Below are 23706 nucleotides of genomic sequence, written 5' to 3'. Positions count from 1 at the left end.
TCTGGAAATAGCGCATTTCAACATTGCACTCCCCTTCCCCCAGGAACTGTAACATCTCTGAAATAAAGATGTGTCTGATAATTGTCATGGGAAAAACAGTACTGTGGTTTTTGTTTTTGCTCATAGTAATAAATAAAAGAAAGTGTACTTGAAAAATGTATGTCTTAGTTTACATGAAACATGGGAATCCACACCAACCCAACCAGAGAACAGTATAGATTTCACATTAAAATGCAGATACAGTTAAGCACCAGTGATGCATGCCTGTAATCTTAGCTACTCAGAAGGCTGAAATCTGAGGACTGAGCTTCAAAGCCAGCACAGGCAGGAAAGTCCATGAGATTAACAAAAGACTAGAAGTGGAAGTGTGGCTCCAGTAGCAGAGCATCAGCCTTGAGCCAAAAAAGCTAAGGGACAATGGCACAAAACAAAACAAATGCATATAGATATATAAAGAGCTAAGAGCAAAACTGAATTTCCTCTCTGGAATCCCATTATAATAGCTATACACAAAGCTTGGAATGCTATATGTAGGTCAAATAATATGTATATATGTATATATAAATGTATGTATGTATATCATATATGTATGTCATACATATATGCATATGTTTCAAGTATAGTGACCACATTTAGGATATACCCTGGGAAGGCTCACATTATTTGAGGATTTATTATTCATAATTTTGACAAAACATGGTAAAAAATAATATTATCAACAAACAAATTTTAAAAGCAAAGGTTTTTCAATTCCCATGCATGCATTGGTCATCTCAGTTGATGCAGAGAAACTCTCGGTCAGTCCCACATTATCACCAATTGTGTTGCAATCATTGTGGCATTTACTAAGTGTTTGCTGCTTGAAAATCTGCCTTCCTAAAAACAAGGTAAAAATAATGGTAATCTTCCCAAGCCAAAAAGGGTGTGTAAAATGCTTGCTTAACACAAAAACAAAAATTTGTTTTGATTTGTTGAAAGTCATGTCTTCAGTGGAAAAAGCATGTCTTTAGTGGAAGTTTGATAGCATTATGAGAAAAATGGATCAAGCATCCATAGTACAGTGCTGAACTCTGCACCCTAAGCATTGTGGGTTTCCCTCAGCAGTGGTTTCCTTGGAACCATGCATCCTTGGGTACCAAGGATCTACTATACATTGAAAATATGAGTTTGTGGTAGTAAATATTGCAATTATCCGGTTGGAATTTTAATCAGCTGCTTAATTTCTGTTTCACAAAACCTACTCTTAGAGAGGTGGAGGTGTTTTTGTTTGTGGTTTTGTGTTTTGTTTTGTTGTGGGGTTTTTTGGGTTTTTGTTTTTTTGGTCCAAGACTAAGATTCAAATTCCTGATTTCATGCTTTTACTCATTAGCTGATACTGAAGCACCTGAGCCAGGTCTCCAGCCCCACCTACATTTGGAATTTAAATGCCAATAAAGACTCCAAGACAAGAGTGTAATTACTCTCAAATTTTAGTAAGAACAATCATGGGCATTGTTCAAAATGATTAATCCCAGGATCCAAAGGTCCCACATTAAACATTTGGATGTTGAAACGCACACTCAGTCTATAGCTGATGCCCAATGTCCCCATCCCTGAAACCAGTAAATATGTCGGCTTACATAATAAGAGAGACTTAGCAGATGTAACTATATTAAGGGAGATTAATTGATTAACCTTGACTACATCAATCTTGAGATTGGTAGATTTGCTCCAATTATCCAGATGAGTCCAATGCAAACCCAAAATAAGAGTGAAGGAGAAGCATTAAAGTTAAAGAGCAAAGATGTAAGGATGGAAGCTGAGGTCAAATCAGAGAAAAATGCTGCCCTGTGGCTTTTAAGATGGCAAAGAAGCCATGTCAGGGGGGACAAAAGGATCCTACCTACAGCTTCCAATACTGATGTCACTTTATTTTTAGACCCACTAAAACATTCAGATTGAGAATTCACGTTGTTTTAAGCCATTTATGACAATGTCACAGAATTCATAGAAAATTAATATAGTAGGATAGGAAATCGCCTTCCTTATCATCTAGATTTAATTTTCTGGACAAATCAAAGGGAGCATGGGTCTCAAGAAACACAAGCACTTGGAGAACCTGACTCTGATTTTTTTTCCTATTTTTTGAAAGCAGATGGGATTAACCAACTGTGACTTTGATTCTTGAGCAACAAATGCCAAGGTCTCTGAGCCCCTCCCAGGAGATCACAGTATTTTGCAACCAGGCAGAAGTACCCAAAAGGTCTGAAAGTCTTCATTTAAAACCTGCTTGTGTTTGAAATTGTGTTTTCCTTGCATCTGGGTGTACATTTTTATTCAAATTTAAAGAAAAGCTTATCTATCCAGGTCACAAAGAAGATAAAGGAAGGAATGGTCTCTTACTTTCCTTCTAAGAGATACTGAAATGGACCAAATCATACCTAGGACACTAAGCAAAATTTCCTAAGTATCCAGAAAGGGCTTCTTTCTAGACTGTAAATGTCTTTTGCTCTCCCATTTATTGTCCTTGTTTTGTTCCCTTTCCCCGATGCATCCACTCCATTAAGTTTTCCTACACAGATTTTGAATCTTTGGGAGTCTTGATTCTTATTACCTAAAGCAGATGGGAACTTGCCATAGGCTATCTGTTTTCTCTCAGCCCTGCATTTCCTATTCAATAATCCTCTTCTTTGTTAACAAAATATCATAGACTAAGTGATAAAGCAGAGACTTATTTGAACAGTTCTAGAGACTGGAAAGTTCAATATCAAAATGCCTATAGATCCAGTGTCTGGTGAGACCCTACAGGCCAGGGCAGATGGACTTGCAGTCCCCTGGCTTCCTGTCCCATGTTCTCAGAGGATGCTATGGGCAGGGCTTTGGGAGGCAAGGGAAAGATGTGCTGCTTACTGAAGAACATTAGGAGGTCAGGAGCAACCACAATGGCAGCAGCAGAGGCAATGGGAATTGAGCTGAGGATTGTGAAGTCTGTGCCAGCCTGACTCTGACACCACCCTGTGTACTCTGAAGAATGCCATCTTATTGCTCATTCAAATGCACAGGTGGTAGCAGCCTATGGTTATGAGCTTTGGGAAATCTCACCTCTTCTTTTTTTCTCCTCTAACTCTGCCAACACCTTCACAAACAGCTGCCTATTTGAAAACCCAGAGTAATTTCTGTTTTTCTGATTAGATACAGGCTGAAGATTGCATTTTTTCACTTGCATTAGCAAGGGACAAAGGGCAAGTATAACTCTTTCTCTACTTTCAATAATTTGGTTTGGGGAACCACTTTTTCATTGGGATGGAAGGAATCAAAATAGAGTCCTCTCCAGACAAGGGCTTGAGTTTGGCAGAGTAGTGGCAAACCAGGCTAGAAGCCAATCTTCTGTCTTAGATATTCATGATCTTTTGTTCATTTCTCGAAATATATTCCAGAGGACAGGAGCTGTGGCAAGGTTAGGATTTAAGCATTAGTGACTTCCTATGGGAATGCTATTTTTTAAAAAACTATGAGCACATGGGACATCAAATAGGAAAGGAAGAAATCTAACTATCCCTATTTACAGATGATATGGCCTACATATAATGAACTCTAGAGCCTATACTCTCAAACTCCTAGAACTGATAAATACCTTATGTAAAGTGGCAGGACATAAAGTCAAATGACAAAAATCTGTAGCTTTTCCTATATACAATGAGCAGATAGAAAATCAGAAATACAACTCCATTTGCAATAGCTTAAAAAAAAACTAGGACTAAACCTAACCAAGGAAGTGAAGGACCTCTACAATAAAACCTATAAAGCTTTGAGTAAAGAAATTGAAGAAGATAACAGGAGGGAGAAAGACCTTCCATGTTCACGGATTGACAGAATTAATGTGATAATGGCCATACTGCCAAAACAATCTACAAATTCAATACAATAACCCTCAAAATACTAATGTCGTTCTGCAGAAAGAAGAGAAAAAAATATGAAAATTCATATGGAGCCATAACAGCCAAAGCAATCTTGAACAACTAAAGGCAGAATTGGAGGTATACTAGTAATTATGGCATTGTGACTTGCTGTTTGAAGTTATACTTCCAGATTTCAAACTTTACTATAGGCCCTAGTAAAAAAAGAAAGCTAGGTAAGGACATAAAAATAGACCTGAAGACCAGTGTGATAGACTAGAAGACTCAGAAATAAATCCAGATATTTGATATATGGGTTTATCTGGTATTTGACAAGGAAGCCAAACATATATGTTGGAAAAGGGCAGCCTCTTCAATGAATGGTGTTGGGAAAACTAAATGTTCATATGTGGAAGACTGATATATGTATCATTATCAATTCAAAGTGGATCAACAACCTCAACATAAGATCTGAAACCTTGAAACTACTACAGGAAGGAGTAGGAGAAACACTAGAACTTACTGGCATAGGCAGAAACTTTCTGAGTAGAATTCCAGGAGCTCAGCAAATAGGAGAGAGACTTGACAGATAGGAGTGCACCAAGCTAAAAAGTTTCTGCACAGCCAAGGACAGTTACTAAGCTAAAAAAAAAAAAAAAAAAAAAAAAAAAAAAAAAAAAAAAGCCTACAGAATGGAAGAAGATCATTGCTAGCTATATGTCTGACAAGGGCTTAATAGCCAGAATATACAAGGAGTTCAAAAAACGAAACCCCAATGAATCAATAACCCAATAATAAATGAGCAAAAAACACTAAAGAGAGTCTTCTCAAAAGAGGAAGTAAAAATGGCCAATAGACACATAAGAAAATACTAAACATCTCTGGACATAAAGGAACTACATATCAAAACAACATTAAGATTCTATCGCATGCCAATGAAAATGGCTATTATCAAGAATACAAACAACAGATTCTGACAGGGATATGGGAGAAAAAGAATCCTATTACTCTGTTGGTAGGAATGTAAACTAGAACAATCATCACTCAGGAAGGTAGTTTGATGATTCTTCAAAAACTTAGAAACAAAACTACCTTATGATAACAGCAATGCCACTCTTAAGCATTTATCTAAAAGATTATAAATCAGGATACAATAAAGACATTTGCACAACCATGTTCATTTCTACATTATTCACCAGAGCTAATTTGTAGAAACAGTTCAGATGCTCAACAATGAACAAGTTTACATACATATAAGTACATACGTATACACATACATACATATACATGCATATATACACACAATGTGGTGTATATACACATGCATACATACAACGTGGAAATATATGCAAAATGTGGTATACATACACACAGTGGAATTTTATTCATCTAGCAGGAAGAATACTATTATATCATTTGGAGAGAAATGGATGGATCTGTAAAAAAAAAATTATCAAGCCAGGCCCAGAAAGACAAATGGTATATATGTTTTCTCTCATATGTAGAAGTTAGATCTAAACTGAAACCATATTCAGGGCTGTATACATATATGCACAAACAAATTGACTAAAGTATAGTATACTCAGGGGAGGAATTCCATGGTGTTAACTCCTCTAAATAACTAACAGACAGTTTAACAAAGTGAAAACCATGTAGTTGAAACATGTTTTGTTTAAGAGTATAGGGCTTATGGATGGGCAGATACAATGCAGAGAGGAAGGAAGGGTAAATGCAATCATAATATTCAATGTACATATTTGAAAATGGAACCAGGGAACTTGAGGGGATGGGTGGGAATGGGAAAGGTGTCAGAGAGAATGGTAGAAGGGGTGACATGGATCAAGGTGCATTGTACTCATAAATTGATGTGTTGAGTTGGACCCCCTTTGTATGACTCATAAAGATAATGTTCTTTAAAAAAAAAAAGAAAGAAAGAAAGAAAAGAGAAAGAAAGGGTTGCATAAAAAAAGCAGGATGAAGTCAAGCAGGGCAGAGATGTAGATAAGGTCCTTAAGTCAGCCCAATCTAATTGTTCCAGAACAATTTGGTCCTAGTGTATGAGAACCAGTTTCAAGGTGCTGTGAGACCCAGGAATGAGACAGACATACCTAGGACGACACAGAGCACAATATATTAGGTCCTTACCCATAGAAGTATAGTCCTAGGCAGCATCAAGATCAACTGTACAAAAATAATTTCATCCTGAAAGAAATGTACCAAGCTTACCTTAAGCTAGTATCAGTCAGGCACATTCCTGGAGCCAGAGTCTAGTTGTAAAGCACTACCTACCTCTATAATGAATGATCTCTCCTATTTATTATTTTCCAGGAAATTATGGAGAAAAATCCAGCTAGGATTATTCAGGGGACAGAGACCAAGAAGATCATGTTCAAGGCCAGCCCAAGAGGGAAAAAAAGACGACCCTATCTCAACAAAAAAGCTGAGTATGGTGGTACTGTTATGCCAAGTTCGCAGGACTCCCCACAAGAACACCGAGAGTCAGACTCTACAGCTGTTTTATTTAAACGGGCTGCAGCTCAGGCCTCGTCCTACACTCCAACACACCAGAGCCCAGGAGGAGAGCCCCAAGCTAAGGATTTGCAGGTCTTATAAGGGCACACAACCAGGTGGTTTAGCACCACGTGTTGCTCTGCTCTGAAACAAGCAACAAATGGTCACTGCCTCAAATACTCTAACCTTTCATTCCCCCACATTTGACCTTTGGTCCTGAGCCACCATCTTGTGGCTCTGGCCCAAAACTAAATTCCAACAGCTCTTGATCTTGAACGGGTATACCAATAACAATCAGTCCATTTTTCTTTTCTTGAGGCATATGCGGAGTGGTTGGGTAGGATGCTTGGAGACTTCCCATGTTTCCCCATGGTTTTTCAGGGCAAAGGGGTCAGCGTTCTGGCGTGGGAGCAGTGGATCCAAGCAGCAATGCCATCCACTTTAAGGGCAGTGGATGTAGCCAGTAATACCATGTAAGGTCCCTTCCACCGTGGTTCCAGAGATCTCAAGTTGTGCCTTCAAACAAACACCCAGTCCCCTGGTTTAAACAAATGGGGGGGGGGGTAGGAATAGAAGCAGAATCATATAATGCTCTAAGCTGGGGTCACATACTCTTATGCACCAGCTGTAAATAGTCAAGCTTACACAGAAATTCAGTATCATCCAAATCAGCAAGCAATTAAAGCCAAGCCGATAGGGTGAATTTCTTATTCTAAACAAGGCAAAAGGAAGGAGCGATACCCAGTCTGCACCAGTCTCCAAGGCAAATTTAGTTAAGGTCTCTTGTAGAGTGCGATTCATTCTTTCTACCTGCCCTGAACTCTGGGGTCTATAAGCACAGTGCCATTTCCAATCCATCCCCAGTGCCACAGCTATTCCCTGACTTACTTTTGAGATGAAGGCTGGTCCATTGTCCGACCGGATGGTGGATGGGAAACCATACCTGGGTAGGATTTCTTCCAGGATCTTCTTAGCCACGGTGTTTGCGGTCTCATGCTTTGTTGGGTAGGCTTCAACCCATCCTGAAAAAGTGTAATCATCCCAAGTGGGCTGATGAGTAAAGAGAATAGTTTCAAGCAAACAAATTAAATCCTGGGGTTTCTCAGAAAAGGGGGCATTTTGGGTGTGCCAATTGTATAGATCACTGGTAGAAAATGGCCAATATTGGAGCTGCTGTTGACTATTCACATCCACAGGACCTACGGCGGGTAAGGGAAAAACAGCTGCATTAGAAGGGGGGTTGATACCATGGCGGCGTCGAGTGACTGGCCCCTCAGAAACTTTAAGGGCAGGTTCCGAGGGTTCTATAGCTCCCTCCTCCTCTTGATCATTCTCAGGTTCAGCAAAAGGAACCTGGGAAGGGGAGTATGAGGGAGAAAACATTTCTTCTTCCAAGTTATCTCCATGAAAAACTGGGTGGTACCTTTTCTTTTCCTCTTTCTCAGTTTCTTTTTGTAAGTCTAGGGGGCTAGATGGAGTGGTGCCCATGGTTTCCAGTCCCGTCAGTCATACAGTCAAAAAAAACCAGTACAAACAAAACACACTCAGGCCTGACAGTTACAAAAAAAAAGCTTCACACTGCGGGGTTCCAAGGATCCCCCCCACACACACACATGGTGGGGTTCCAAGGACCACCGATCCACATGGCAGGGTTACCCCCGCCCCACAAAAGGATCTGGGACATCTCCCAGTTCCTCCAGGGTTGTCGTACAAGCGCGTCCGCTTCAACAACCCTTTACGAATCAGAGAGGCCCTCCTCACAAGGGAAAACGAAAGTAAAACAGACAAACGACAGGACAAGACAAATTAACAAAGACAGCGCTGTTTTACTTTTGGAGTCTGAGGTCTTGGGAGTCTTTGGGGGGGATCCCGGATGAGCCCCCACTAATATGTTATGCCAAGGGCCCAGGATCCCCGCCCCCCCAAGAAGACCACCGAGAGTCAGACTCTACAGCTGTTTTATTTAAATGAGCTGCAGCTCGGGCCTTGCCCTACACTCCGACACAGCGGAGCCCAGGAGGAGAGCCCCAAGCTAAGGATTTGCAGGTCTTATAAGGGCACACAACCAGGTGGTTTAGCACCACGTGTTGTTCCGCCTCCACGTGGTCACTGCCTCAAATACTCTAACCTTTCAGTACTTAACTGTAATCTTAGGTAGAGAGAAGCATAAGTAGGATTGGGGTCCAGGCTGGCCTGGGGCAGTGGGAGGGGAATGTAAGATCTAATTATCCAAAGCAAAGAAAGGGCTGGGGACATGACTCAAATAGTAGATCTCCTGCCTAGCAAGGAAAAGGACCTAAATTCAAACCCTATACCACCAAAAGAATGGGGGTAGGGAGTAGTTTAGAGGTAGTGTGATATTGTAGCTAAGAGCATGGCCTCTAAAGCCCAATTTTCTGGATTTAAATTGTAGGTCTACCATTTACATTCGTGGTATCTTGACCAAGTTCCTTAACCTCCCAGCTTCACTTTCCTCATTTGTAAAATAGAAATGGTGTCTGCACCAATTTTAAATAGTTATTGAGAGGACTGAAGGGTTCCTATGTCAAGTACTTACAACAGAGGCTTAGAATGTAAAGTGTGTGTGTGTGTGTGTGTGTGTGTGTGTGTAGCTGGAGGTACCCTCACATGTGCTGCACTAGTGTTCTCTATTTTCCTTGAGGCAATATGAATACTGTGACTGTCTAGGGAAAGAGGTCAGAAATAAGAGAAAAAACAAAGATTACTCTCTCTCTATTTTTTTAAAACTGGTTTGCTAAGATTGTTAATAACACACATTTCTACTTATATTAAAATTTAGTTTGAATCATAAAATTAAAACATTGGTCACTCATTCACATGAGCTGCATGTGGCTACTAAGTTGGATAATTAGACATGGAAATTTCCAAAATCAAAAGACGTTTGATTAGAAATGCTGATCTAAGCTGGGTGCTGGTGTCTCACACCTATAATCCTTGCTAAGGAAGCTGAGATCTGAGGATTACGGTTCAAAGCTAGCCTAGGCAGAAAAAAGTCCATGAGACTCTTACTTCCAATTAACTACCAACAAAAGCTGAAAATGGAGTTGTAGCTCAAGTAGTAGAGTGATAGAGCTGAGAAAAAAAAAAAAAGCTCAGGGACAATGACCAGGTCCTGAGTTCAAGCCTTAGAACTAGCACACAAAAAATTAACTTAAATTATTAAAAATGTTGATCTAGTACTTCAGAGGGACTACTTACTCTGCTTACCCTCCAGGCTATTTTTGGTGGTTAAGTTACTTACCCAGGAGGCTAAGATCTGAGGATTGTAGTCAAAGCCAGCCAGGGCAGGAAAGTCTGTGAAACTCATATCTGCACTAAAAACTATGCAAAAAAGACAAAAGTGGATCCATAACTCAGGTGGTAGAGTGCTAGCCTTGAGCACAGAAGCTCTAGGAAAGCACCCAGGCCCAGAGTTCAAGCCCCAGAACAGGCAAAAAAAATTATTCAGCTTCAATGATCAAAAATTGTCTTTAATAATTACATACGTTCCTTATCTATTCTACTAAGATGTTAGCCTGTAGGCTCTCACAATGCTTTAGAACAAATTAGGAGTTCTGTGAAGGAAAACAGTGAGTATACAATGATATTTTCAAAATATTCTTATTTTAATCATCACCATTTCAAAACGGCTTTCCCAAAATTTTCATAGAATCTTCTCTTACAAGGTAATCTTTAAAAAAAAATTTCTAATAAAGAGTGATTGAAGTAAGACTCACACCAGGAATAGGGTATTTGAATTCCTGTCATTTCAATCAATAGCTGGTAAATTTCACTAGCAACTATTTGCTCCAGTGAGGAAAGCCTTCCTGTGTTCCTGTGTTCCCTTCATTTGAAGATCTCAGCAAGAATATAAATATATCCTCCCAGAAACATATAAATAACCTAAATTCCTCATGATTAATGTCCAGGAAGTAACTGGAGACAGTGATCATTGTGATCAGATTTATCCCTGCAAAAGCATTGTTGGTGGGAATGCACATTTAGCACTACTTTGCAGACAATCTGGAAATACCTATCAACACTTTAAATGCTTATACCCAGAGATGTGCTAAATGTTTGTAGAATAATAAAGAATATAGTCTTGGTTTCATGTTCCTGGCACAGAGCCTCTAAATCTTTATTTTATTTATAATGGACTCCAGGGGCCACATCTGGGTTTATGTTAATGAGATGAAACCACATTAATTAGGTGACCATTGAGGTGGCCTCCCAGGGAGTTTTAGAGTGGGCATGGCTATGAAAATGAACCAATCACATGATTAGGAAGGTCTGGTTGGGCCCTGATATCAACTCAATTTCTTGATCTCCAGGCAGGGAAGAGAAAGTTGGAGATTTGAGTTCTATCAAGAGGACAACGGTTACCCAATCAATCATACCTCCATAAAGAAGTTATGGTTTGTTATAATTGTAAGTCTCCATGAAGTAAATATTCTTCCTGTAGCCAAAGTTGTTAGTGTGATATCATTGATTACAGGGAATCATGTAGAGACATCAGCAACTCATGAGCCTGCATGAGTTAACTTCAGGTCATAGTTGTCTATACCTTTGACCAAGCAATTCTGTTTCTCAAAATTTATCCAGCAAGTGTATTAGCACAATTTTCCCTTCCCAAATGTACACAAGAGTGTTCATTGTAGCATGTTTTCATAAAAGTTTCAAAGTAAGATATATGTCCACCAGTGAGCTTAAATGATACTGCATCAATGAAATTCAAACTTCATCAATGAATGAAGGCCTTAGAAAGAATGAAGGACTCATGATGTGGAATTACTTGAAAGTTTTATAATCAAAGGAAAAAAGAATAAAGTGCAATAGTCTGTAGTCTGCCACCATTTGACTATACATGGCACTGAGGTATGTATTAGTCTGAATATTTTGAGCAATAATCTACAAAAACCTAGTAACAAAAGAATTGAGTGAGAGGGATGTACTTTTCTCCATACACTTTTTTGTATTGTTTAAATGTTTATAGTGTTTATTTAAAAGAAAGCAATAGGTAACCATGGAAATAAAATAGGACAATGAGAATGAATGATAGAAGAAATAAACAAATGAGTAAACCCTCTGAGCAAAATACCCTTACCTCTTTCATCATCACTAATGTATTTCCCGCCATCTGCTGTACACAACTCTGTTCTGTGCCCTACATCATGGGGAGGGTGATGGGGTTCAAAGAGCAGGTGCTGAGCATTTTCTCTAACAATGTGGTCAGACACAAAAGCCTCTGTGAACCAGGAAGACAGTGTGAGATGCAGGAAACTGTCCCGGTAGGGCTTACATTGATCCAAAGGCTTCTCCACTCAGAGAGGAAAGCCATGACTCAGCCACAGCAGCCACCAGGCTGTGATGCCAGATATTTTGATTCTTCTTTTTCCAAAAAGAAGTCATAAAGCCCAAATAACATGTGAAATTTCTTTGCTTCTATAAAGTAAGCTATGAATACAAATCTTTCAATGACATAATTTGAGCCAAAGCAAATCCAATTATAATTTTTAAATTTTAGAGAAGAAGGCTGTTATTTCTACCATGGAAATACAAGAATTTGCTTGAGCCTGAGTTTAGATCAGTAACAAGCATTTGCGTTTGCATTCTAAGGAAAGGGATTTTATCATTTTCCCCCAAGTCCTAGACAGTTAAATGTAATGACGGTATTTGTAAGGGCAATTAAGTCTGAAACCTATTCCTCTTGGCAATATGTGCTAACAGATTTTAAAAGCTATGAAAAGTCTGTTGAGCCTATAAAAAGTGAGGGATAGAGTGTACAAGGCAGACCCAAGAAGGGAGCAGAGAGGGAGAAGGCCACTAGAGGGACAGGATTATAGCACTGATCTGCCCTAGACAGGATCAAAGTCTAATCATTGCACAGGTGGTTTTTTAGTGGGCCTTGTTTATTGATCTGACTTCCTGAATCCCCTGTGTTTCTCCTCTAGTTTGATTAGAATTGTCCAAGCCCATCAATATCAGCATTGTAACTAATTTGTCCCCACTGAGTTAGATGTTTCCAGCACCCTTCCAGTTGCAGGTGTGTTGATTTCTTAAAGCTTTAACATTTGCAGAATCTCTGCATTTAGCATGGCCATGCTTCTGTTGAAGTTCATGCCCAGAAGCATTAAGCAAACCCAGATGGAAGTGAGATTAATGGTGGTGTCTGTGTTACGGTACAGGGGGAGAAAGCCGTGGCATTAAGAATAATGATGATGATGGTGGCAGCTATCTCCTGTGCATTTATTATGGGCCACGCTGCTGTATGAGAGAGACAGCCAGAAATCACACCCGATTACTGCATGGTACCCCAAGCCCAACATCCCTAAGAAACATATATTCCTCAGAATCAGATACATGTATAACCTCTCAGAGTCAAGCACCATATGGCTAAATGATACATTTAAATATTTCCAATCCATCATCCTCAACCGAACAATAATTGAAAGAAAACAAGGTAACTAAAGGAGAGTCTTTTTTGAACGAAAACAAATAGAACAACTGGTCCTTCGAATATGCTGTATCCCCAGCCAGTAAAAACTGGCAGCAATTCTTATCTTTGCCAATGAAAGAATGTCCTTGGTCAGCCAATCTGGCCTGGCTTGGTCCAGCTGCTAACCGAAAGGACCTCATATAGTAAATCCTCCTCTTTTATAAGAGTCAAATTTTCAATGAACTTTCTCCCTTTCTTTTGGGACTTTACAAAAAGCTCCAAGAACAAGCCAACACTCTCAAACACGGTGACATTTTCCTACCTGAATTCACTCTCACATTGCCTATGTATTGAGCAAGAAGCTAAGATCCAAGGAGATTAAATTGGTAACCCAATCAGAAACAAGAGCACAGGCTTCTGTGAGAATATCCTAATATTTTAATTCAAAATTATGATTCTTTTTTATTTCATCTTTTTCTGTACTTGATGCTTTATTAACAGAGCAGTGACTATGAAGTTTTCCCCCTCTTTTTCTATAAAGCATAGGACCTACATAGCATTATGACATTGTGTGTGTGTGTGTGTGTGCGCACATGCATGCATGCTTGCATGCACACGCATGCATGTATGCACACTGATACTGGGGCTTAAGCTCAGGGCCTTATACTCTTACTTAGAAGCTTTTTTGCTCAAAGATGGTGCCCTATGACTTGAGCTACACCTCCACACCTAGCTTTTTGCTCATTAATTGGATGAGTAGCTCAGATTTATCTGCCTAGGCTGGTCTTGGAACTGTGATCCTCAAAACTTAACCACCTCAGTAGCAAGGATTGCAGCCGTGAGCAAAGGGATCCAGCTGTTCTTAATTTTTTGTTTATTTGGTTGGTTGGTTGGGTTTTTTTAAATAAGTTTTTTATTGTGAAAATGCAATACAGAGGGGTTACAGTTACATGAGCAAGGTAATGAGTACATTTCTTATCTAGCATTGATGCTTCCTTCTTTGTTTTTCCCTTACCATCCCGTCCCTCCCACCTCCTCAACTAAACCTCCTCTACTCTCACTCCATTTGCCTCCCCCCCCCACCTAAATTGGAAAGTTTGTTTTTTGACGTAACTATTTGTACATCTCATTGTTGCAATGGATCAACCTGTATCCCTATTTAAACATTTTCTTTTTTCCCTTTCCCTCCCCAAATTATACCAACATCAGATATAGTGAAAACAGGGATTATACCATGGGGAACGGACATACAAAGAAATGAAAAAAATCACATGGCACCTTACAAATATGTTAGAAACAATAGCAAGGAAGAAAAAACCACTTGTGTCTATCTTGGGGTTCATTTCGCTTAACATCATCTTACCTTACCTTTTCTGCATGTCCCAGACATATGCTAGTTATTGCAAATAAGGGAAACCATGAGACCTGTGTTTCTTTGGGCCTGGCTTACTTCACTTGATATAATTTTCTCCAAGTCTTTCCATTTCCTAACAAATGGAGTGATGTCATTCTTTCTGATGGAGGTAGAGAATTGCATTGTGCATATATACCACATTTTCTTGATCCATTCATCTACTGAGGGGCATCTGGATTGATTCCATATCTTTGCTATGGTAAATAATACTGCAATAAACATAGTTGTGCTGGTAGCTTTAGTATGGTCTTCTTTGTGATTATTTGGGTAAATGCCCAAAAGTGGGATTGCTGGGTCATAGGGGAGCTCTCTGTGGAGTCTTTTGAGGAGCCTCCATACTACTTTCCAAAGTGGTTGAACAAGTTTACACTCCCACCGACAATGCAGTAGGGTTTTCCCTTCTGGCCACATCCCCTCCAGCATCTGTTGTTATTGGAGTCCTTGATTATAGTTATTCTAACTGGGGTGAGGTGGAATCTCAATGTTGTTTTGATTTGATTTGCATTTCTTTTATGGCTAGAGAGGATGAGCATTTCTTCATGTGTCTATTGGCCATCCTTCTTTCCTCTTCAGAGAAGTTTCTCTTTAAGGCTTTAGCCCACTTATTTATCGGGCAGTTGTTTCTTTGAGGATTTTTTGTTGGGGGATTTAATTTTTTGAGTTCCAAGTATATTTTATTTTAGATATGAGACCCTTGTCTGTTGTATGGCTAGTGAAAATCTTCTCTCAATCCGTGGGCTTTCTATTGCTAGCTATGTCCTTTGCCATGCAGAAACTCTGCAGCTTCATGCAATCCCATTTGTCCAACATTTCTTTGATATTGTGTGTTTCTGGGTCTCTATTAAGAAAATTTCAGCCTGTATCAAGGAGACCTAAGGTTTCTCCTATTCCATCCTGTCATGTTTTCAGGGTGTCTGCTTTGACTCTGAGGTCTTTGATCCATTTGGAGTTGATTCTGGTGCAGGGTGATATATAAGGATCTAGCTTTAGTTTTCTACAGGTGATTAACCAATTTGGCCAGCACCATTCACTGAAGAGGCTGTCTTTCTTCTATGCTATATTTTTAGCTCCCTTTTCAAAGATTAAATGGCTATAGTCTGTGGGTTCATTTCTGGGTTTTCAATTCTATTCCATTGGTCCTGAGGCCTCTTCTTGTGCCAGTACCAATCTGTTTTGAATACTATGGCTTCGTAGTAGAGTTTGAAATTTGGTATTGATATTCCTCCAGCATTGTTCTTTCTGTTAAGGATTGTTTTTCTATTCGGGGTCTTTTATTGTTCTATACGAATTTTTGTATTGTCTCTTCTATTTCCTTGAAGAATGAGGTTGGAATATTGATGGCATCACATTGAATTTGTAGATAGCCTTGGCAAGTATTGCCATTTTCACGATGTTGATCTTTCCAATCCAGGAGCATGGGAGGTTTTTCCACTTTCTAAGTTCTGTTTTGATTTCCTTTTTCAGGTTTTTAAAGTTTTCATCATAGAGGTCCTTCACTTCTTTGGTTAATTCCTAGGTATTATATTTTTTGTGGGGCTATTAGGAATGGAGTTGCTTTCCTGATTTCAGCGGTGATCTTCTCATTGTTGGCATACAGAAAAGCCATTGATTTTTGAAGGTTAATTTTATACCCTGCTACTTTACCAACGTTTCAGATCAGCTCAAGTAATTTGGGAGTGGAGTCCGTAGGATTCTTTAAATACAAGATCATGTCAGCTGCAAAGAGGGAGAGTTTTACTTCATCTTTTCCTATTTGGATCCCCTTTAGGTTTGTGTCTTATTGCTGTAGCTAGGCATTCTAATACTAGATTGAAGAGAAGTGGAGAGAATGGACATCATTGTCTCATTCCTGAGTTAAAAGGAAATGGCTTTAGTTTTTTCACCATTGAGTATAATGCTGGCTGTAGGTTTGTCATATACAACCTTTATTGTATTGAGGAATGTTCCATAGATTCCTAGTATTTGATCTTGTCAAATGCTTTTTCTGCATCTATTGAGATAACCATGTGGTTCTTATCCTTGCTCTTGTTTATGTGATGAATTATATTAATTGATTTGTGTATATTGAACCAGCTTTGCATCCCTGAAATGAATCCTGTTTGATCATTGTGTACGATTTTTTGGATGAATTGTTGAAGTTGATTGGCCAAAATTTTGCTGAGAAGTTTTGCATTGATGTTCATCAAAGAAATTGGTCTATAGTTCTCTTTCTTTGATGAGTCCCTGCCTGGTTTTGGAATGAGGGTTATGATGGCTTCGTAGAAAGAGTTCAGTAGTGAACTTTCTCTTTCAATTTCATTGAAAAGTTGGAGGAGTATTGATGTGAGCTCTGCTTTGAAGGCCTTCTAGACTTCCACTGTAAAGCCATCCAGTACTGGGCTTTCCTTAGATGGGACGTCTCTTATTGCTGTTTCTATTTCAATGTTTGATATGGGCCTGTTAAGTTGGTTTAACTCATCTCGGTTTAGTTTTGGCCTGTCAATATTTGCTAGGAAAAGGTCTATTTCTTCTAGGTTCTCAAACTTATTAGCATAAAGTTTTGAGAAGTATTCCCTTATAATGTTCTGAATCTTGGTTGTTGCTGCGGTGATGTTTCCATTCTTATCACTGAGTTTATTTGGGTGTGTTCTCTTCTTTTTCTGATAAGATTTGCTAAGGGTCTGTCAATCTTGTTAATTTTTTCGATGAACCAAATCTTTGGTTGATTCTTTTGATGGCTTTTTTATTCTAATTCATTTAATTCTGATTTAATTTTAATTATTTCTTTCCATCTAGTGGATTGGAGTTTAGCTTGTTACTCTTTTTCAAGGAGGTTCAGATATCTTATTAAATTGTTGGTTTCAGATCTCTCCAATTTGTTGATGTAGGAACTCAGAGCTATAATCTTGCCTCTGAGTACTGCCTTTGCTGTGTCCCAGAGGAGCTGGTAATTTGTGTGTTCATTTTTGTTGAATATCATGAACACTTGAATTTCCTTTCAAATCTCTTCCATGACCCACTGGTGGTTCAACAGTGTGTTGTTCACCCTCCATGTGTTACAGAACTTTCTTTGGTGGCATTTGTTGTTGAGTTCTAATTCTTGTGGTCTGAGAGAATGCAAGGCATAACTTCAATGTTTCTGAATTTGGACAAGTTTGCTTTATGACCTACAATGTAGTCTATTTTGGAAAATGTTCCATGTACTGCTGAGAAAAATGTGTATTCTGATGCTGCAGGGTGAAATATTCAGTAGATGTCTGTTAAATCTAGTTGATCTATGCAGTTCTTTAGATCTGCGTTTTCTCTGTTGAGTTGTTGCCAAGTTGATCTATCTAGTGGGGATAGTGGTGTGTTAAAGTCCCCAACAATTAATGTCTTTAGATCTATGTGAGATTGAGGGAAAGTAGTGTTTCTTGGATAAATTCGGGTGCTCTGTTGTTTGGTGGATAGATATTTAGAATTGTAATATCCTCTGAAGGAGAGATCCCTTCATTAGTATGTGTGACCTTCTTTATCTCTTCTCACTAATTTTAATTTGAAGTCTATTTTATCTGATATTAGGATTGCAACTTCTGCCTGTTTATGGGGGGCATTTGCTTGGTAGATTTTATTCCAGCTTTTCACTTTCAAAATATGTTTGTTTTTATCAGCAAGGTGTGACTCTTGAAGGCAGCAGATAGAAGGATCTTGCTTTTTAATCCAACTAGACAGTCTATGTCTCTTAATTGGAGAGTTAAGTCCATTAATGTTGAGAGTTAGGACTGAGAGGTGTTTGGTAGTTCTTGTCATGTTATCCACCTTCTTGGGGGCTGCAACAACTGGGTTCTTCCTATGGTTCTTGAATTCTCAATTTGGGTGCAGTTTCTTGGCCTTTATTGTGGTCTTGGTTTTCTATGTTTAGGACATCTTTAAATATCTTTTGTAGGGTTGGTTTGGTGGAGATAGATTGTTTCAGTTTTTCTTTGCTGTGGAAGGTTTTTATTTGACCTTCAGTTATGAAGGAGAGTTTAGCTGGGTATAGTATTCTTTGTTGATAGTTGTTTGTCTTTAGGCCATGGAATACATCATTCAAGGCTCTTGTTTTAATTGTCTCTGCTGAGAAATCTGAGGTGATTCTAACTGGTTTCCCTTTATAAGTGATTGATCTTTTCTCCTTGACAGCTTTAAGGATCATTTTTTTGGTCTGAATTGATCTTGTGTGAATTATAATGTGACGGTAGGATGTCCTGTTCTGTTCTGGTCTATGGGGTTCTAAAGCTTCTTGTATCTGAATAGGCTTATCTTTTTGCATGTTTGGGAAGTTCTCTGCTAGGATCCTGTTAAATAAATTTCCTAGACCATTAACTTCTGTTTCTAGGTGCTGCTCTACCCCCATTATCCTCAGATTAGCCTTTCTGATGGTGTCTTCCAAATGTTGCATCATATTTCTTGGATTTGTCATGGATAGTTGTCTGTTCTTTCTCTACATTATCTAGGCTTTCCTCAGTCCCTGAGATTTGATCTTCTGCATGGTCTAACCTACTGTCAAGACTTTCTACTTTGTTTTTTATTTCATTTGCTTCTAATTGGTCAGCTTTGATGGCTTCAAATTCTTTGTTGGAGCTTTGTTTTAGATCCTGTTTGAACTTCTTTACTTTCTTAATTTGGTGTTCTGTGTTTTTTCTCAAATCACTTAGTTTTGGTTTCCTTGGACTCCCTATCCTTCTGTTGGGCTCCATTCAGCATTCCCTTTGTGGTCTCCCTGGATTCCTGCAGCTGTCTGTTTATGGATTTCATGAATGTCTCTATTGATCTTTGTCTATTCTCATCCCTCTCATGTAATTCCTGTATTACTCTTTGATTAACTTCCTCACACTCACAAATCCTGTATTAATCCTTGACTGTTCTCAGCTTGCTCACACAATTCCTGTATTTCTCATTGACTGTTCTCAGCCTGCTCACACAATTCCTTTCTTTCACTTTGACTGTTCTCAGCCTGCTCACACAATTCCTGTATTAATCTTTGACTGTTCTCAGCCTGCTCACACAATTCCTGTCTTTCTCTTTGACAGTTCTCAGCCTGCTCATGCAATTCCTGTCTTTCTCTTTGACTGTTCTCAGCTTGCTCACGCAATTCCTGTATTAATCTTTGAGTAGCTTCCTTGCCCTCACAAGATTTCTGTATTAATATTTGATTTGCCTCCTCTCCCTCCCTATCATGCTCAAACTGATTACTTTGCAGGTTTTCAATCTTTTCATTCACCATGTTTACCAGTAGTGTTTGTAGAGCTTTTTGGGAACTCTCCTTGGGATTATTCATTAACTGTTCTGTCATCTGATTATCATGAGTGGGAGTTGAGATACGTGGACTTGCCATTTTTCTTGTGTTTCTCCAGCTTGTTCTACCCATTTGGTATGAAAGTAACACTGATTTTGTGCTAGAACACTATTTTAAGGCAAGCATCAACCAGAGTCTTGTAGTTGCACCGTCAAAATGGCTGCAGATACAATCTAGTTCACCAGATACAATCTATTCAACATCAAACAACTATGTATTAATGGGCTAATAACATCAAAGAGGGATTCAGCAGACCAGAAATTATTAGGCTAAGGGAGAATTGTGGGGAAAAATAGGATTAGAGGGATGTGGAGAGGTAAAAGGAGAGTGAATTTAACCAAGTCCTAATCTCAGAGAGGGGAATGGATTGCACAGGATGATAGGAGATGATAGGAGAGAGATTTAAAAAAACAAAACAAGAAAAAATGAAAAAACAAAAATTTACATTTAAAAAATGAAACACAAAAATTATGTAAGTATAAAAAATTATATTGAGAAAAGAAAAGGACAGGATGAGAGGAGGAGAAAGATAAAAAAAGGAAACATGAAATAATAAAAAATAAAAATTCTTAAAATTGGAATAGTTAAAAATTATATAAGCATAAAGAGATAATACTATTATTAAAGAAGTTAAGCCTAAGAGGTTGTGAATTGAGTAATAAATTTCTGGATTAAGTATGTATAAATGGTGGATAAGGTTTAATAATCAATGATGGGTATATATCTGGGGATGAGGAGAACAGCAATTAAATCATGCAAAAACGAAAGAAAGAGAGAAAAAAGAAAAGAAAAGAAAAAAAAGACCAAAAGGTCAAAACAGATTTTTTTAAAAACACACACACACACACACACACACACCTAAAATAAAAATTATGAGAGAAAAAATAGAAAACAGTTTTTTAAAAAATAAAAATAAAGGGGCTGGGAAGATGGCTCAGTGGTAGCGCGCTTGCCTTGCATGCCTGAGGCCCTGGGTTCGATTCCTCAGCACCACATAAGCAAAAAGAAAAAAGCCGGAAGTGGCGCTGTGGCTCAAGTGGTAAAGCACTAGCCTTGAGCTGAAGAGCTGAGGGACAGCGCCCAGGCCCCAGAGTTAAGGCCCATGACTGGACCCAAAAAAATAAAAAATAAAAATAAAAAAAGGTAGAAGAAAGAGTTCTTTCTTTTTTGGGGGGGGGGGGTGGAGGAGATCTTGTATCTCCCCTGTGTCTGTAACCAGTCTCTTGGTAGAGTCTCTGGTTTGCTTGTTGTGTTCAGTTTTCCTTTGGCTTAATTGGTTTGTTAAGTCAGTTTGTTTGAGCAGGCAGAAAAATGCTTTGCATTACCTAGGATTTTGTGATCCCCCTCCCAGGCTAGTTCAGTGGGAGGGAGATCTCCTTTGAGTATCACAAAAGAAGGAGATGGCTGTTTCCTCTAGCTTGGAGTTGATGTGATGAGGCTAGGTTCTGGGTAGGGTTGAGGCCTATCAGCAATCAGTAACTTTTCCCTGAGGGGCTAGCCCTGAGACTCTCACAGAGCCCAGCCTGGAGCCATTCTCAGGGTTTATATTTACTGTTTCAATTGTTTGTCTAGGCTGCAGTGGACAAGGGAAGCCTCTGGCTCTGTTTACCTAGTGAAGAAAGTCACTCCTCCTGGGGAAGACTTTCCTTTACCTGGGCAGGGTGACTTTGCCCTAGGCGGAGCTGAGTCTGGCAGGTCAGGTCAGGTTCCTGTGACCTGCTAAATGGCTCTTTTTGTTTTCTTCCAAGGATTGAGTTGGAGATAGCTGTTCAAATGGGCCTTTGTTAGTATCAAAGATGGAGATCTTTGGTGGTGGGGGAGGGGTGGCCTTCCATGAGAAGGAGTGAAGTTGTCAGGGTTCTACTCACACCAGACTCTTGGTTCCTGGGTCTTCCCTGGTCTGCGATCTGCAGGATGAAGATTTTTGCTCCTTGTCAGTTCTTGCTGGTGGTGAATAGAGTCTGCTCACATGCTGTGTCTGACACCTTTGTCCAGGACTCTCTCTATTGGTATGGCAGCCATGGCTGCCACCGCTACTGCCACCACCGCAGCCATGGCTACCGGTAAGTACTCAGATCTGTCTCCTTGCCTGGATTTTCCCTCTCTGGCCAAACTCTCTATACTGTGATGGCACATTTGGTGTGACTCTCTAGCCTAGGACTGTTCACTGGAACACTAGAACTGCTTTCTATCCGAGAGCCTGCTTCTCCTCTGCCATCTTCCTCTAGTCTCCCCCTGGTTTTTGTTTTTGTTTTTGTTTTTTTGTTTTTTGGTAGGAGGAGGGTTGGTGCCAGTCCTGGGGCTTTAACTCAGGGCCTGGGCACTGTCCCTGAGTTTTTGTGTTCAAGGCTAGTATTCTACTGCTTTGAGCCACAGCTCCAGTTCTGACTTTTAGGTATGTAATTGGAGATATTTCACTATTGGATTTAATTGTTTAATTATTGGAGATATTTAATTGGAGTTATTTAATTGTGTCTCACAGGTTTTCCTGCCCAGGCTGGCTTTGAACCATGATCCTCAGATCTCAGTCTCCTGAGTAACTGGGATTGCAGGTGTGAACCACCACTGCATGGCTTTTAATTTTTTAAATTAGTATCAATTAGTTATACAAGGAGGCTTCTCTATGGCATGTACATATATGCATACAACATTATTTTGAGCCGAATCATCCCATCACTCTCTCCTCTCCACCTCTCAAATCACTAACAATCTTCATTGTTGCATTTCCACATGCTCATAAAGTATATTAATGGCATTTACCCTCCTTGGGCTGGGATGTAGCTTAGTGGCAAAAGCACTTGCCTAGCAAGTGCAACATCCTGAGTTCGATCCTCAGTACCAAAAAAGAAAAGAAAAAAAATACAGTTAAAAAAAAAACCAAATAGACATTTACCCTCCTTTATCTTCGTCATTCAACCCCCATACTTTGGACAGAATGTGTTTTACATTCTGTCATTCTTTTTTTTTAAGTGGGTGCCAGTTGTTCAAGCAGATTTCACCATAATATTTCAACATGCATATGCATTATGTAAATCAAATTGACTTCCTTCTTATTCTCCCTTTCCCCATCCCCACTAGCATTGATTATTCAGTAGCCCTGTAGTCCTGATTGGCCTGGAACTCAAGATCCTCCTGCTTTCACATAACAAATTATGAATGTGTAGCAACATAGCTGCCATTGCTCATTTATTTCTGACTATAGAAGTAAATACATAAGCATGATTGAAAAATTGTAATATAAAACGTGTATTTTGTATTTGTAACCCCACCCTTTCCCTTTTGTTATTTATGTACACACAAAACTACATGCAGAATTTCACCAGGATTGGTCATAAAGTGTTCATTCCATTGCTGTACAAAAGTTCTTACCTTCAGGCAGAAAAAACAGTCCCAAGGACTTCAGGCTGCCAATGGTTTTTTAACCAAAGCAAAAGCAACCTCAACATCATCTCAGGTAGGCTTATATTACACTGTGTTAATTTTCAGGGAACCCATTATAATTTACTACAGCCTCTAGATTAAGTGTGATTTATGAAACATTTCTGTTTCATGCCTAATTTCAAAATCAGTGCTAGAGTATAATGACTATACAACCTACCTAACAATCTCAGCTACCAAGAACAATTAAGATAAATAAAAAGTTAATATATATCCATTCATATGCCATTCAAGAAATAAATTTGAGTACCTTTTATGTGTCATTTTTTTGGGAATGGAAGATATAAAGTAAATCAAATAGCCAAATTCCCTGTCTGGGTAAGCATACACATATACTAAGGAGAGACTGGTTAATAGACAAGCAAATTGAGAAAAATATCAGGTTTTAGAAAGCATGATGGAGAAAAACAAGTCAGGATAAAGAAAAGGAACATACTCAGGGGTAGATTGCTTTTTCATTCAATGTATCAGTTAACTCTGGACTGCCATAACAAAATACCATAAACTGGTGGCTTTCACAACATGCATTATTTTTTTCTTATAGTTTTGGAGGCTAGAAATCCAAAACTAAGATTCTGATTCAGTTTGCAGTAAGAGCTCTCCTCCTAGCTTATAACTGCTAAGCTCTTGCTCTGTCTTCACATGGACTTTGTTCAAGGTGTTTTCATGGTACTTGGGGCATGGAGTAGATGATATGAATGAGCTTTCTTGAGGCTTTTATTATAAGGACACTAAT

This window comes from Dipodomys spectabilis, unplaced genomic scaffold (genome assembly GCF_019054845.1).
Source record: "Dipodomys spectabilis isolate Male_0828 unplaced genomic scaffold, ASM1905484v1 ptg000365l, whole genome shotgun sequence".
Taxonomy (NCBI): Eukaryota; Metazoa; Chordata; class Mammalia; order Rodentia; family Heteromyidae; genus Dipodomys; species Dipodomys spectabilis.
Note: the sequence above shows the minus strand (reverse complement) of the source record.